General features: G+C 31.9%; 1 pseudogene; it reads right to left on the bottom strand.

Moving 5' to 3' along the window:
- Window positions 1-288: 288 nt before the first annotated feature.
- The window catches only part of LOC149550404 (serine/threonine-protein kinase Aurora-1-like), a 45,714-nt pseudogene continuing 29,580 nt past the window's right edge, over window positions 289-16,422 (bottom strand).

Below are 16,422 nucleotides of genomic sequence, written 5' to 3'. Positions count from 1 at the left end.
CACCTACATTTGGCAAATTAATAGATTGCATGAATGGTGGCAATATAGGAAGGAGACACCAGAAATCAAAGAAAAAACCTAGATCTATATACATGTTACATGTTTTTAAACTGGCAAGAAACACTCTATACATATCTAGGAATGGTCAAAAAATGATTATTGCAAATCAATACTAACTTACAAGAATCCTCCAAGAGGAAGGCTACAAGTACATAGTTTAATTGAATTCCTAGATGAATAGTTCAATTGAATCCTCCTCCTGGAGGAAGGCTACAACAAATACATAGTTCAATTGAATGGTCTATAGATATCATCAGGATCAACATTTTGAACAATCCATGGATGTTGTAAAGGCTTGTGTAAAGGCAGCCTCTTTGAGAAATCTTTCTGCAGTAGGTGTGTAACCATGATAAAGTGTTACCATGATAACTAAAAATTTATATAAGTAGTGAGATAGACATATCTAAGAAAATTATCTTCAGAATATCAAGGCAACATATACTAACTTGAGATGTTAGATCTTTAGCTGCAGTAGAAAAAAATGGCTTTAAAGGAAATTTCAAATCCACTTTCATGATCCTGCATAAAAAAGCTAGCCATGGTCAAATCCATGCTTGAAATAAGAAAATATAAAAACCCTTCAAGTATAAGGCCTAAAACAAAAATAATAATACTAAGAACTGAAACATAATATGGCTTCTTAGACCTTTTGTAAGTGTCTGGATGCTCCTTTGCTTCAAAAGGAGGAACCCCATAAAGAAACTCATAACATAAGATCCCCAAACTCCATATGGCTACCCCAAAATCATGCTCCCTATTTTCCACTAGAATAGACATTTGCAAATATGTAAATAATCTAGAAGGTGAAAATGAAGAGAAAATTAAATATTACACACTAACATACCCATTTTAGGAGGTAAGTAATCCAAGGTTCCACACATTGTTTGCCTTCTATCAAAAGTGTGCACAAACCAACCAAAATTGGCAATTTTTAGCTCACCTTGACAAGTGAATTTGTTAATAATGTAATGATCAAAAAGACATCCTTGCAAGTTTAAACTGAGTATCATTAGAAATATATTCATCCTTGGCACTTACCTATATGCCAATTAACAAGTTCTCTAGCTTGATATCCTGGTGTATGACATGATTTTCATGGCAATATATCAAAGCTTTTGCAAGAGATACAATGTAATATACAAAAAAAGAGTAAATAGTTTCCAGACTAAAAAAAAGAGTAGATTATAAGCCATTTCCAATTGTACTTATAGTAGCTGACCACCTTTCACTGAAGCATTTACAACATTGAAGCTCTTTATAGAGCTCATCTTTTGCAGCATATTCAAGAATAAGATAGACCCTTCTTTGAATAAATTGATGAATCAAAGAATCAATTAAAGAAATATGAAGGAAGGCTTTGATGAAAAGTAAATGTCACCCAAAAGATTAGAAAATTGTAGGATATGCTCTTGATCATAAAAGTATCCAAACAATCAAAGTATATTTGGATGGCAGAGATGATTTTGAATTTCAATCTCCCTATGCAACTAGTGCTCTACCTGTGACTGCCGGAGCTGGTTCTTGAATAGAACTTTTAAAGCCACAACAAAATTTCTCTGTTCACATAAGTGAAAATAGCTAGTGAATCATTGAGTGATAGCCTTTTGCTAAAAAAAATTATGCCATTCAAAATCTTACTTCTCTTACCATATGATAAATGGGAATCATGCATTAAACTTATCCTAGTTAGTTGGTTCAATAGTGAGCAAAACTTAGATATCTCGAACAATGTTATCACCTTTCATTATTTTTTGGCTCAATCAAATTCTACTTTAAACTCATCTTTGCACTCTTTTATTTTGATCCAATCAAAGCATTCAAACCATTCCACACCTCCTTTGAGGTTTTTGTTAATTTGAAATGGTGAAGGTAAGCATTTGACAATCCAAGATCAGTTGAAGCTAATGTTCTTTTATCTTTCACAATCCATTTTGTGCTTCCATCAACATCATTTGGCCTTGTTGTTCCATTTACTACATCTCATAGATCCTTTTCAACAAGGGCAAATTGTGATTTGATTTGCCACATGGAATTTTGAACCTTTAATTTTTTCTATTAATATGCCATTTTTCTCCATTAAAAGGATCTTTCTTCAACTCCCCTTTATAATCTAAATAATGTTGAAATTGTCTGATTTTACTGATAATACATCTTTAACACTTCTACAACTTTACCTACATATTGACTCTGATGTATATCATATAGTATTAAACTTTAAAGCATGACATACCATTAAATCACTAAAAAGCATTACAAGCTTAATTCTAAGAAAAGGTAAAATTATACACTTGAAAGTTTAAATAATACCCACTACCGCCAGACCTCTCCAATGCCAAGATATATCATAGAGTCATAAAATTAGCAAGACTTAACAAACAAATAATTATAAACAACTTATTACAAGTTGTATGGTGATATCAATGGAAACCTTGATTTAGTAGAAATTGTTGGGTGCTACTGTCAATCTACAGACAAACAAGTGTAATGGAGGATTCACTTTAGTTAGTCCACAACACAAGTACAAATCTCACTTTGAAAGTGCAATTGAGTTCTAGGCCTGGGAATATATTAGCAGGTCTATAAGATTCTCTCATGCAATTAAAAAATCAAGCAATATCATGAACTTTTCCTGAGAAAAACCTTTTATCTAGTATACTGCCCACAACACTACTTTGTAAATCTCAGACATGTGATAGAGAATAGATTAGAGATTGAATGTTTAATCTTCTCAGATACTTTGTAAAAAATCATAAATCTGACCTAATAACTCGTTGGCCTCAGCAAAAGAATTGGCCCAACACTTCCATAGGTACCTTCCATAGGTGCCTTCATATCCTCCAACACACACTTCTCCACTTCATCCCTGATCTCTGCTCTGATACCATAGTAGAATTAGGGGCAAAGATTTGAGGAAGAAGTTCTATATAAAATTTTATACACATAATATGCTTTTAAGTTTCCAATCAAATATAGTACACTTATATAGGAGCTTAACCTCCTATATTATAGGAAATTTTTGAATAGCTTTTCCAAATATATTGTGTTGTTTGAAAAACTTAGAACAGTCACACCACTAATACAGTAATCTACAATAACCTATAACAATCCTACCACATTATTATTTTGTGCATCTGTGATGCAATATTCCTAACAAGGGATGTCCACTTCAACTTGCATGCTTATGGAACAACTCTTCAAAATTTAGATCTGGGAATGGTTATGGACTTGACATGATGTTTTTGATGAAAATCATAGATAGGCAGTATTAGCAGTGCTCAGAGAGTTAATTACTTTATTCACATGAAAAGAATTGTAAAAAGATACTACATTATTGTGGAGTTGCTAAAAAATAATAGTAGGCTTAGAGAAATTTCTTGAATTGGCAAAAACCTATGTTAGATAGAGACACCTCCCTATCCCTTAAACCTCCATCCCCATCTACAACAATTTAAGGATGGAAGAGGATGCCCTTTGGGTGTCTCCCCCAACCAAAAAATTCATGAAATGTCTCAAAGAAATGTATCTCATTAGGGTATGTTGGGATGTAGTCAAAGGATGCCTGGCCATCCCTAAGTTGGCTTAGTGTTTAGAAAAAAGTCATTGATAATATTAAATAGAGCTAAGAGGACTCTTAAATATATCATGATAGCATTGTTACAATAGTATAAAATGATGGCATAATAAAAGCAACAATAAATATATCACGATAGGCAATAGAAGTACAACATCAATAACATCAATCATTATGGTTGTGACATCAACAAACTGTAGTAAAATAGAAGTAAAAATTGTTAGATTCACAATTGATGATATAATAGTTAACACGGCAATAATTTAGATTTATGATCTTACTTTTCAGAAAGGTTTCAAACTTCAAAATTCTTGATATCATTGGAATACATCATTATTCAGTTGAAAAAGAAAATAAAGGTGCATTAGCCATACTTTGGTACAGTGTGGTATTCGACATGAAGTGCAAACAAACAATGTCTTTTTGGAATGTGGTTGGCATGCATGCTTCTGTAGACATCATTTAAGCACTGATATGCTAGTTCGTTGTTCATCAACTTGTAGAAATACATCTCTGCTTGTCTCCATGTCTCTCTATGTGTGGGTATATATATATATATATATATATATATATATATATATATATATATATATATATATGTATGTATGTATGTATGTATGTATGTATGTATGTATGTATGTATGTATGTATGTATGTATGTATGTATGTATGTATGTATGTATGTATGTATGTATGTATGTATGTATGTATGTATGTATGTATGTATGTATGTATGTGTGGTGTGTGTATGCATATGTTTGTGTGTATACAGGCTTTTGTAGACATCATTTAAGCACTGATATGCTACTTCATTGTTCATCAACTTGTAGAAATACATTACAAAATATAGCACATTACAAAATATAGCAAAACAAGGTTTTACCAGTTCTAGTGGGCATAGACGAGGTTGTTTGCATGGTCCTTGTTGCCAAAAATGTACCAAGCAATACTGGACAGTTAACCAAAGGAGGAGTCCGCACTTCATCATGAGCTGAAGAATACAATATTGTTAGTAAAGGCATTTGCAATGGATAAAGATAAAATGGGATACTAGCTAGAAGCATCCACAAAAAAAGGGTAAGTGTTATAATGTTAATGAAAACAAACAAAGAAAGTGTTACTTACATGAAGGTTGTGCACTACAACCCTCACCATGTTCACCATGTGATGTCACAACTGGCACATATGTCTATACAAGAACACATAAAATTATAGATCATGCTCCATCAGATACTATAAAATATTAACATCTATTGAACTTCTATTATTGCTTTAGTCGAATTACTGCTTACCTTCAAAGATTGGATTCTATGGTCCAATTATTTTCTCAATGCCTCTTTCTCCTCACTTTTGTCACCCTCAATTATAATGTTAACAATTTCATCAGGGTATCTTTGTTTAATTTTCTGGGTGATGAACATAGAGTCAGCACTAAGGGTGATGTCATGTAGAAATGATGCCCATATTTCATATCACTTTTGACAAACGATCATTGTAGCTTTTTCCTATCATTTGTGACATCAAATATCAGTAAAATTTCATCGAACTAACTCCAAATCCATAATGAAAAGAACATAATAATATGACAATTTTTTCTATATTAACATTAAAAATTACAATAATTGTTTACCTCCGCTGAAGGTGTCTAAGATGGTGCATCCATGTCACCCTATGAAAAAAATTAGTAAGTCTTAGAAATTAGCAGTGAAATTAAAGTAATAGACTTACAAAAAAAATTTTAATAATAAAGTAGATTGTATATCTAAATCATTTTCCTTAAGTTAGCCAAAAATTTGGTGTAACTAATGTGTATATCTAAAAAAATATTTGACATGTTCTACTTAATGTTTATATCTAAACATATGGTTTGGAAAGAAAAATTTGTTCATACATGACCCCATCATAAATGAAATTGATCCTACCTAGACATTTCATTGATCATCATGATCTTCATCCATATCATCATCATCATCATCATCATCATCATCGTACTTGTCACTTTGATCATCGTCGTCACCACCACCATCTTCATCGCCATCATCATCATCTTCATCGCCATCATCATTATGACCATCATCACCATGATCATCATCATCTTCATCACCATGATCATGATCCTCATCACCATCATCATCATCATTATCACCATTATCGTTAGCATGACCAAAATCATCACCATTTTCTTCTTCTTCATCATGGGTAACTGTCGCTCCTGATAATCATTTACTTCATCTTCATGTGCTTCTTCAATATCTTCTTCTTCCATCATATTATACTTTACCGACCTCCCTCTTGGGTCATGTCTAACAACAAATGACCAACCTAGTTTGTGTGGAACACCAAAGTAAAACACTTACTCATATTGGCTTGGAAGAACATAGGGCTCATCTCTGACTGGCTCAAATTACCTTGTATTAATCATAGTAAATCTACTATCATGTTCAATAATAGTCCTATCATGATCATTTTGATTCAATCATAGCCTGAACCATTTGATGAAAAATAGAACTATTTTGAATGAATTAAAGTCGCACTCAAGTATATCATCCAAAATGCCATAGTATCAATTTTTAGATTGTTGAGGATGTATGTCAGTTCTAGACAAAATATTGGTGATCACTAAAACAACAGTAATATCGAAATCACACGTTTTCTTCATTTCGTCTAACTTTTTTGTGCAAAATTTATAGCCATGGTAGTACATAGCTTTGTGGTGTTTGAACTACAATTATTCAAACATGTCAAGATTATTTGCATCAATCTATGAGTTGATATTAAACTTATGTCTCATGATTAGTAATCTTATGCATACCTTTTCATCTCTTAAGCCATATACTAGATCAAGTACCATTGGCATAACATTGGGATCTCCATTACGATGAGCTTCTTTAACCAACGATGCAAAACTAGTTAATGAGTGACCATTTTCTTTAGACTATTCAATCCATGCTATCATCCAATCAAGATTGTTTGCAATATACAAATGTAGTGCATCCCACTCACGACCAACTATAAAGAAGACAATTACACTAGTTAGAAATAACTTATATATATTGATGATGGATAAGAATTATTAAACTACCAAAAAAAAAAAAACTTATAATTACCTTTCACTCTCCTCAATCTACTTTTCCCTGTCAGGTACTCCCCTTCAAATTTGTCATTAGAGTTGGGATCCCAAATGCGATCTATATGGATATCTGCTGCAAACTTTGGAAGATATTCACTAATGTAGACCATGGTCTTGTATACCATATATCCCTCTAGCATAGAACCCTCGGGACATGCTCTTTGTCGAACCAAGCCCTTCATAAATTTCATGTGCCTCTCAACCATCCATATTGACCTAGTTTGTATAGGTCCACACAATTCAATCTCCTCAAATTGATGTATGAGGTAGTGTTCTTGAGCATTGAAAAAGGTTGGAGGTAAACACTTTTTCATTTCACACATAAGTTATGGAATTTTTCTCTTCCAATATTTTATATCTTTTTTTATCAATTTCTTTAGATGATAACCACCTAAAAGAGATTCAACACGCAAAAACACATAAACAAGATTTCAAATAAAATTATACAATAGATTTCAGATAAAAAGCTACAAATCTAACAAAAAATACTTCTAACCTTGTGTATTTTTCAAGACCATATATAACTTGTTTAATACTATTGTCAAACTAGTGTGGAAGGGATAAAGGTAGGACGTAATTCAACCATTAAAAAATGATCATTTCAATATATTATTAAATAATTTAATAGGTAGTACATTCAATTTTATAAATATACTATAAATAGAGAACATGACTTACGTTGACGAAGGTATGCCAATCATGTGTTTTCAATCCTGGCTCAAAATCACCTTTCTTTAATAGAAGAGTGCTTATATTTGCAACAAATCCTATTGGAAATTTTTCTTTTTTTATGACTTCTTTTAATGCATCACTTTGTTGCTCCGTTAATAACCAAGGAAGGGCACTTTTATTTATGCGGTCTCCATTGTTATTTTATTCAATGAAATCTTTTAGTGCATGATTGGATTCATTAACGTCAATACAAATTTTTACAATATGTTCTCTATCACACCTTCCATCCAACATTTTCCATAGTGTCTCTGTTACATTCTTTCCAATATGCATAACATCAAACAAATGCATGATTGAGAGATCTTTGTAGTATGATAACCTACTAAATTGAGTAGGATAAATTTTCATTCCTCTTGGAAGTTGGTAATTGATGCCTTGATGACCTTCACGAGCATCAATTATAGCATTAGTAAATATAAGACAATATCAAAATACAAATTTTAAACTTCAGATGACAAATTGGACATTACCTTGATGATTTAGTCGATTGTATTCCAACTTCCATAGATGAGGTGTCATTCTTCATGGCCTTGATGATGTCTCTTTTTGCCCATTGAAAAGATGTTTTTCAAAAATTTGACACCTATGATTATTGTGGAGAAAGTGCCTAAACTCATCAAAAACCTGCTTTCCTAAACTTCTCGAATGATGAGATTTCATCTTTGGACCACAAATTGGACATGCAAATTTTCCCTTTATCTAAAGACCTAAAAGATCATGTATAATTATCATGCCAACTTAAGCATAGGATAGTAATGTGTAAGCACTATAACAAACCAAAAATATGTGATCTTAACAATATAACATACTGCAAAAATGAGTTAGCCCAGAGGCATCATGTATTGTCCATACAAGCATTGCATGAAATTAAAATTGTCAGTGTCCTATCGGTCTAGAGATGTCATACATAGTGATGCCATTCCATAACAACAACTCGTCAATTAGGGGTTCAATATACACATTCATATCTTTAACTTGGTACTTACCTAGTAATTGAATGAACATAAACATTACATAATTATTATGACCATTTTCATGCATTATTTATAAATTAATTTAGATAACTATAAAATGAAAAATACCTAGCACAATAATTGACAACAGTATGTGCTCCCTCTTTATGGACTTCCAAGAAGGAATATTATTGTTAATAACATAAATAGGCCACACTGAGTAAACAAATCTCATATCTCCATATGGATTGACATCATTTGCTACCAATGAAAGCTTCAAATTACAAGGTTCTTCTTTAAAGTGTGACCATGTTTCTTCTATCTCTTTAAATGCAAAACCATCGGCAGGCATTTACATAATGTCATCTTGACTTTTATTGCATGCATGGTAATCTATAAATTGTGCCAAGCTAGCATACCTAAATAATCATTGAAGACGTGGAATAATGAGAATGTACCAAAGAACTTTGTGAGGCACCTTTTTTGTTATTTGATTTGACTAATATCTACTAATACGATAATTAGGGCATTCTGTTGCAAATTCATGTTGTTTATGATATAGAATGTGATCATTGGGACATGCATGTATTGTCTGATACTTCATTCTAATTTGATTCATAATGTTAGATAATTCTTGGTAAGAACAAGGCAAAATGTTTGATGGTGGTAACAAAAACTCACTAATCAACCTACAATAACAAATATGCATTGTTAATATAATGAATAGTAATTGCATACGAACATTGAAGATGACAAAAATGGCATACCTTAGCATACGTGACATTGCTACATTGGATATACCATTCATAACCTTTAAGTTCACCAACAACATTATAGCCGAGAGTAGAGTTGTTTGGGAGCCTTCGTATAAGGGCTTGTGTGCCTTCTCAAGTAAAGGTATATCAAGACCATCTTCATCACATGCTCCAATACCATCTTCTTCAATCATGTCCTTTGGCACATTATCATCTTCTTCCATGGGAGTGTTATCCTTAGCTTGGATGTTCACACCTCCATGTTCCTCCAGTAGGAAATCCACATTTAGCAATGGAAAAAAATTGTGGCCCCCTTCAATGTGACCATGTTGTCTACAATGATTCTAGGCTGTTGTGATTAGAATTCTTTGATTCTTTAAGCCCTTACACTTTTTGCAAGGACAATAACATTTATCAGGTTTTCTTTGGCACTGAGCCCACAATGCATCCATTGCCTTTTTTTTTTTTTTTTTTTTTGGGTTCATATTTTTAGGCGTGGTCTTTATTCACAAGAAAATATATATGCAAATAAATTGGACATGTTGTAGTTAATGTTTATATCTGCACATATGGAAATTGTTGATTAATGTTTTCAAATGTAACTAAACAGGGATGCAATCTATTCTTATAATAACACAACTCTTACCCTTTTAACTAATAAAAATAGATTTTTGTACTTGCTTCACACCCTTCATGGATTAATAAACTCCTCAATATTAAAGAATGATCTATCTAAAACATGCACTTCAATCAAGCCTATAGCCTAATCAAGTTTATTTCCATTTGAAAATATTTGATATTATTTGGTGTAAATTAAAGAGAAATATGGAAGGATAGAATATTATAAGAGGAGGGAGAGGTGACCCACTTTTTTTTAATTGTACAATCAAAAGGATGATGGCCCAATAGGCTCAAATATGACTTAAGCACTAAGTTACTAAATGATCCTTTGATGATAATGAATTGGAATAAGTTGTACTTGAGGAGATACAACAAACTGATGTAAGATAGAAGCCTAATTATGCTGAATGAAAACTTATAACATAAAAAAAAAGACAAAAATTAGACATGAAATTGTAGTGAGTGGAAATAGAAACCACATTTTATCAATAATATAGGATTTAAATTTGAAGTTATTTTGGAGGGTATAGGAAATCTAGATGTCATATACCTAGGTATAGGATGCCTTCTCACTACATACCTTATTCTTTCTCCCAAAAAATTTAGAGATCATTCATTTGGTCCTATACTTTCTAGATTTGTAATAGTAGGTTTGCCACCTATTCTTGCACATGAAAAAAACATAAAACTTTTGAAAACGATTAGTATTCTATACACATGCAATTTCATGTAAACAAACATGCAGGAAACCCCAAACTCAAACCAATGGCATAAAAATGTGATAAGTACAAAAGAAGCCATAAGTCAGGGAAACAATAAACCCTAGAGACAAAGAGAGGTAGTTAGATTACAAACCATAATATTAAAATACCTAGAGAATGCATAAGGGATGTTAAGGATGCCGTTAATCTTCTATGTTGCTCACTCTATAGTCTCCTTGGCCAATTGTTAATGCCATTTATGATAACAAGAACCTAGATGCCCTCTACAAAATAGTTGGTGGTTTTGATCATCCCACAGGAATAGAGGACCCAAGATGTCAGTATGCAGAAAAAGTCTAAAATAATCCCAAATCCATTGCTTTAGTTTGAAGAAAATTAAATTTGGGTTGAGAAATCTACCTAGCCCTTGTGTCAATATGAAAAAACCTTGAGAAATTTTGTGTAGCCGTCCTTTGAGAGGCCTTGTGAGGAAAAATAATTTTAACTATCATTCATATGTAAGTGGTAACATATGCGCTCCTCATAGCTACAAGATCGAGGCCTCTTCGAAACACAATATCTGCAACCCTCCTAAAAAAAGATGCTTCAAATAATTGTGAAAGAAACACTTGTAAATCATTAAAATTTAATTTATTTTCTTTCTCATCATACTTGCATAAACAAGACTATGTTCCTAGCAATGCAGGAAGGACTTTGTAGCTTACACTGAAGTCTGCTTTCAAGAGTTTGGAGATAGAGTGAAACACTGGATCACTTTAAATGAACCTTATGACTACATGGCTATAGGATATGGTATGGGAATAATCCCACTGAATCATCATTTAAATCTACTCCATTTACATCTATTGTCATCCTTTCCTTGTTTTAAGTAATGAACACCGATGGTGTTGGTCATTATCATTCCGTGATTGAACACTATGTATTATGTTATGAGGACAATATTTGCTACTAAATTGTGTTTGTATTTACCTAAATTGATAGGCAAGCATACCCTTAGGACAACATGATAATTTTCCAGTGGCTGTGTCATTCATAGCAAGGCATGGTGGAGATAGGTTCCTTCTTGATACTGTAAGGGCTACATATTCTACTCTTCAGCAACAAGTAGAGACTAGCTCAAGTACACAAACAACTAATTCAACAAGTGGAAAAATAGAAGCTATAGAGATCACTAAAGAAAAGGTATGATTGGAAGGGGCCATTTTGTTACAGCAATGACAAATTCAGAAGAGAAAAATATACAAAGACTAGTCAATATTTTCAGAATAAAATAAAATATAAGTCAATTATAAGATATCTCATGAAGGTTGTATATGTTGCGTACTGCTCTTACCTCATAAAAAAATTAAACCATATATAACTCAATTGTAATCATAAATTTATGTTATCCTAAGGTAATTTTTGACATTTTCCTAAGCTAGTTGTCTCTTCATTAACTTTTATTTCTTTTAGTTTTTTGATTAAATGCACCTATTATGTGGGGTACCTGCACCTTTGTAATTTCTGCACATTGTTCAACTCATACCATGTTAGAATTTTGGATAACTATTTTTTTATAAGCTATATCATTTCAATTTCAATCAACTTTTAAATATTTCTTGAGAACTTTGATCTTTTGATTCATGTTTGAGCTTTAGTTGCTCTACATGAACTATTTCTAGTCTTTATTTAAGTTGTCTTTTTAATTTGCACAATAGCTTGTGATGTATTGTATATCAAATTGGTTTTTCAACTTTTTATTTATACCTTTCATCATCTATATTTTTAAAGTTTTGGTATCTATTAATTTGCACTTGTGCCATACATAATTGACTCGATTGTTTTTAAAGTGGCTAGTATTAGTGAATTTTATAAGTTTTCAAAAATCTTCTGACATAGTGATATTCTCTTGAATGATTCTCATTTTGATTCACTTATGCATTGATTAGGTCTAACTTGTAAGTTTTCAAGTTGTTGTTTTTGATTTCTCATTAACTCTTTCACATTTGCTTGGAATATTTTTGTTTTGTTGTGCATGTGTGTTGGGAGCACAAAATTCAGTTAGTTATAAATGACTAGCAAGTTAGATTCAACATTTCCTTTGCTTGATATATTGTATCTCTTAGTATATTGCATCCATTGGTCTATGGTTCTTCACATAGTTATCAGGAAACTCCAATATAAAAATAGGTATATTTACACCAATCAGGAACCAGAAAAATGGTAGATAATTTTGTTCATGTCTCAAGGAAAACAAAGACTACTTGACAATAGCAAGAAACAACATAGATGACTTAGAAATAGTCTATCACAATGAAAAACATATTTTTCCCATCATAACACTGGTAGTTCTCTACTGTCTCATTTTTGGTAACAAAGACTAGCACAGACATCAATATCAACCCGAGGTTTATACTAAATAAATGCAAGGTATGTAGTGAACTCTAGCCAAAGTGCACTCAAATATTCAGACTTCCTTGGTATTTAGTGATTAATTTTTTATATTGTTTGATTGCTTTTTGACTTTTTAGAGGATTCATTTGTAGGAATATATATATATAATAAAATATGTAGGTTTCTATGCCAAACTAACTCTAATGTGGAAAAATATCTAATAATTGGGATTCAAACTAAGCAAGAAGATAATTGAGATAAAGAAGAAAATATATTGGCCTAACATTTATTTATTGTAGCACAAATAAATTCTTTACAAGCATGCACAAGTCTGAAATAAGCTCAAAGATTCAACAATTACACTGATGAGAATATGAAATATGATTCAACAATTACATTGATAAGAATATGAAATATGGAAACATTATGTGTTGTCCAGTTATTGGTTGATGGACAAGACCACAATACACCTATAGAGGGACCAAAATAGACCAAGCACAATAGGGAGAGGTCTTATTTCTCCTCAATAACTTGGCCAACACAAATAAAGAGGTTCAACCATCATAGAAGTCAAGGTGGCTGATACAAGGAAGAACCATTAATTATCCTCAAACTCCACATTAATAAAGTAATCTCTAGTAGTTAATCATCCAAATCTAAGTCCCCAGCCTCAAGGCCTAGCAAAGAATTGCTTATGCACTCAAATAGAGATATCACTTTAATCCAAGAGCAATTGGAGTCTTGCCTGTTACAAAAAAAAGAGAAAGTTCCATATTTTATGTTATTTGATGGATCTTGTTGAAGTGTAGGTTAGGTCTAAGGGTTTTCTTCATTGTGTATGATGAAATCTATTTCTAATTTTCATTTTAAACTAGTGTAGACATTCCTCATACATAGGATGATGATTCCAAGAAAAAGTCTTAACAAAAACTACATTGTTATGGAATTTAGAGAGCCTATTTTTACATACATTCAGTGGAGTTGTGATAGATACCCATCAAAATTTGAAAAAAATACATCTGAACTTGTGGAATTAATAGATATGTTGATACTAATAGAATTTTCTAACAAATTTGCAAATACTTACATGTGTCACACTTTAATATTACTTGAGAACATAATGTTTCCTATCAAAATAATCAATACAACGTTTCCCATACACTTGCATAGGCTTAAAGGCAGAAAATGGGTCAAACTCTATGCTCTTATCCACCACCAATTAATTCCTCTTATGCTTTGATCCTTCTTTCTATTATTGTCAAAGTCCAAGATCCTATGATACTCTGCATTTATCATCACTACACAACCTACCCACTTACAAAAAGCTTCATCCTCTACAATGCTTACATCCACAACTCCCTCAACCACTTTTGTTTAATGCTAGGTTGACTCAGGGTCATGAGCATAATGCTCAATTTCTACCAAAGACTATGTCTCTGAATAGATAAATCCATTCACAAAGAAGAAGTTATAGACCTTATTTTTCTAAATGCTCCTGATTTTATAACTTCCATTAACAGTGAAGTCTAGGTAATGCTTCATTGAAATAGGACTCAAAACTACAAGAAATGGCTCAAAATACTTTTGTTTAAAATGTTAGGTTTTCACTGTCCCATATGAGAGTAGATAAATCATATGGATGTTTCCCTAAAGTGACATCTCTAGTTTGAATGGATATGTTTGGTTTGGAAATATTGTGGAAACACTTCTCTTTAACACATTTTTTCAAACACTTGGCGTGCACCCTTAAATTCCCCACATTTTGGGTACATGTCAATGAGAGTACTCCCTAAATAATCTTCAAACTCAAACCCATTCTTTACTATGCAATCAAGAAATTTCTTACTATGGAAAAGAAAACCCAAATTTGCACAAATCTTGAGAACGAGGATGAATGTAAAAACATTTGGGAAAACCCTTGTCCTCTACATTTGGTAATAGATTATAAAGACATCATTGCAAATCCCATTAATAATACAATACCTTATCATAACACTCTATGGCCACCTGCATCATCCTTTAACTCATCTATATTGAGAGCCCCATTAGGCATTGTGTACTTATTCTCTACATGTTTCTATAATTGTAGCCTCATTCATTTGATGTAGAGTTTCATTATGTCACCCCAAAAATAGTTCTGCTTAGAAATTCTTAGACCTTCCTTGTTCATCATCTTGATATTTTCTCAAGTTGTTATGATTTCCAATAAAGAGGACCAAAGATCTGTTATCATTTTTAATATACTCCAAGCACATGATTACAGGGGGAGGGGGTGGGCTAAATCAACAATGAACAAATTTAAACTTTAACCACAACTTTAAAAAAAAAAAAAATTGATATAAGATCTAATATTTATTCATTAAAACATCAATCGAACATCAAATAGAACATCCTTAAAAGTAACACAATAATACTAAGATTTTCATCATGGAAACCTTTGGTTAGATGAGAAACCATGACAAGAATCAATACCCACAATTAGTTTGCACTCTTTTAAAATTCACCCTATTAAAGGCTTGACCTTATTAGCAAATTAGAATGATTTCCAATTAATAGAAGACCCCATTAGGAGTCACTCAACTAAGGGATTTATGTTAGATCTATTAATATCTTTAGCATATTACAAATAACCTTGCTCCTTGTTTAAAGTTACCTTGTTAGAAGCTTTTAAACTTGTTAACCTGTAAAAATTAACCAAGAAAAGTAACTAGAAATAGAAATTCAATACTTCTTAAAGAAATCCTTTGCAGTTGACCATCGACATCTCCTAGAACACATTCAACTACCAACTTGATTGCACAATCCTTGTCAATTACACTATCCACTCTCACACTTTAGGTCAAATATAATACTTTTCAATATTAAGTCAATCAATCTCTTTAACCTAAATATGTTACACCTTAAATAAACCATAGCTTGACCAAAACATATTACCAAACACTAATCCATCAATAGCTAGTACCACACTATTAGTTAATATATTTGTCATCTCAGAAATGCCTTAAAAATGACTCTTAAATGCACGAAATTAGAATTCAAATATGAACTAATAGTTGAGTCACTTGCAATGAGATGTGCAAGTGCTCTTTGAATTATGATACAAAGGTATGACTTCCTTCTTTAGATTTACAATGAATAAAACAACTAGGTATGTCTTTAACCAGAAGCCACAAAGGCCCGCTAACACTCACCCATCAACATGGAATGAATGCAATTATTAATCTGAATAACTTGAAAGAAAATTAAATATACAATACACAAACTATATAATCAATATTCTCATTTACAAAGAAATAAAGAGAATATGATATTTCAATTTATATATGCAACTGAATAAACCCTATAGAGTTTATGAAGCACACAAACACTTAATAGAATAGGACAATACTTCAAACATGATCAAATCAACCAACTTATTGTTTTCAACCAGAAAAATATAGTATTCAATTATAAAGAAATAGAAGAAATGAAGAAAAATACCATTCATTTTTCTTCATTTCAAATA

Source organism: Cupressus sempervirens, chromosome 7, assembly GCF_028749045.1.
Source record: "Cupressus sempervirens isolate cs-2001-9-10 chromosome 7, ASM2874904v1, whole genome shotgun sequence".
NCBI lineage: Eukaryota > Viridiplantae > Streptophyta > Pinopsida > Cupressales > Cupressaceae > Cupressus > Cupressus sempervirens.
This window is presented reverse-complemented; position numbering and strand designations above follow the sequence as displayed.